Source organism: Arachis duranensis, chromosome 10, assembly GCF_000817695.3.
Source record: "Arachis duranensis cultivar V14167 chromosome 10, aradu.V14167.gnm2.J7QH, whole genome shotgun sequence".
Taxonomy (NCBI): domain Eukaryota; kingdom Viridiplantae; phylum Streptophyta; class Magnoliopsida; order Fabales; family Fabaceae; genus Arachis; species Arachis duranensis.
The window spans coordinates 21,604,260-21,606,390 of NC_029781.3; positions in this window are offsets into that span (position 1 = coordinate 21,604,260).

The following is a 2,131-nucleotide window of genomic DNA, read 5'->3' on the forward strand; positions in this document are numbered from 1 at the left end:
TAGCCTTTGGCTTTATTTTCTTTTCTTTTACTCAACATCTTTCCACCACAGACACATTGCTCACTAATTCTTCCTAGGATCATTGATGCCCAGCATCTCTTTGGATTACTAAATGTTCTGTATCTAAGTTGCTCTTTATTGTGGATTTTCAATTGGCCATCCCAAATCAGTTGATCTAAGTGACCGGGTTTTAAAATACCCCTTAGAATTTACTCATCCAAGCATATCTTAGTACAAGAACACCACAGGCATATGTCCTAAGGTCCAAGCTATTGGTGTCCAACCTTTATTCTTTGTTTTTCTTGCCATTTTGGCTTTTTCTTCTTCTTTTTCTTTCTGTTTTTGTTACCAAGGGCTTTTTCATTATTGATAAGAGTCTTTGTAACAGCAAGCTAACTCACATTTGAATGAGAATGATATTATGCAACAATTATTTTATGAGTTATGCATTTAATCAAACACATATACCACCATTAATTTCCATTCTTACTTATGCAACATTGGATATTTCACTTTTCAATTCAAACAAATCTCTTTTATTTAAGCATATGGGCAACAAAACAAAATTTAAATCTAAGTGATGGATAACAAGCATTATGCAGATTTAGCATTTTTAACAAACAATTTCACTTGCAACTAGATAAACACTTTAGCAAGACATACAATGGTTTCCAGATTCAAACATTTCACAGCAGCAAGGATCAAGTTTAGATACAACCTTTGAAGTTGCAGCCCTTTGGTTCTTCCTTCTGTTGTGTTCTCTTTGAGTTAAGATGCATAATGTCTTCAATTGTTGCCTCATGTCCTGCATAATTCTCAAAGTTGCTTGCTTCTCAAGCCCTTAATTATATGGTTAGTATGTATAAATGGAATGTGGCTCTTGGAACTGTTTTGGTGTGTGAACACCAAACTTAATTGTTTGCCACTGCCTCTTATGCAACCATTTTAACCATATGTGAAACCTTGTGTCCTTGCTAAAGGTTAATGAAAACAAAACTAGAAAGCAATTAAACAGTTGAATAATGTGTTTGGTGCTTGGAGCTAGCATCATGCAAGAGGTGAGAATGTGTTTTTAAATGATATTTTTGGTGGAACACCAAACTTAGAATCTTTCATTCTCCCTTAAACTGTTTTGGTGTGCAACACCAAACTTAGCTCCTTGCAATCCAGACCAATTATTCAACATTTTTATTGAAAAAGCTATGAAAGAAAACTACCTCAGGTTGGGTTACCTCCCAACAAGCGCTCTTTTATTGTCACTAGCTTGACATCTTCTCTTTTTTGCTTCAAGGGGGATTTAGGTTCTGGACCTCATTTTCTTTGCTCCATTGCCCCCTAGGTACAGTTTTGCTCTATGACCATTTGCTGTAAACCGACTCTTTGTTGCTTCATCTAGCAATTCAATACTCCCATAAGGGAAAACCTTAGTCACCAAGTATGGACCAGTCCACTTAGACTTAAGCTTGCCAGGGAATATCTTGAGCCGTGAGTTATACAAGAGTACTTGTTGTCCAGGTTTGAATTCTTTCTTCAAAATCTTCCTGTCATGCCATCTCTTAGCTTTTTCCTTGTATATCTTGGTATTTTCATAGGCTTCTAGCCTAAACTCATCTAGCTCATTCAGCTGCAACAACCTTTTCTCTCCTGCTGCTTCAGAATCCAAGTTTAGAAGTTTAGTAGCCCAGAAGGCTTTGTGCTCAAGCTCTACAGGGAGATGACAAGATTTGCCATATAACAGCTGAAATGGGGACTTCCCAATAGGAGTTTTGAAAGCTGTTCTGTATGCCCAAAGTGCATCTTCCAACTTCCTAGCCCAATCCTTTCTTGTGCTACCAACTATTTTTTCTAGGATCTTCTTTAGTTCTCTGTTTGCTAATTCTGCTTGACCATTAGTTTGGGGATGATATGGTGTGGCTACCTTGTGAATAACTCCATATTTGTGGAGAAGTTTCTCCATTTGTTTATTACAAAAATGGCCACCACCATCACTGATGAGACCCTTGGGTACTCCATATCTAGTAAAGATGTGCTTCTTTAGGAATTGAAGGACAATTTGTGCATCACAGGTAGTTGTGGCTATGGCTTCCACCCATTTTGAAACATACTCCACTGCTACCAAGATATATCTGAA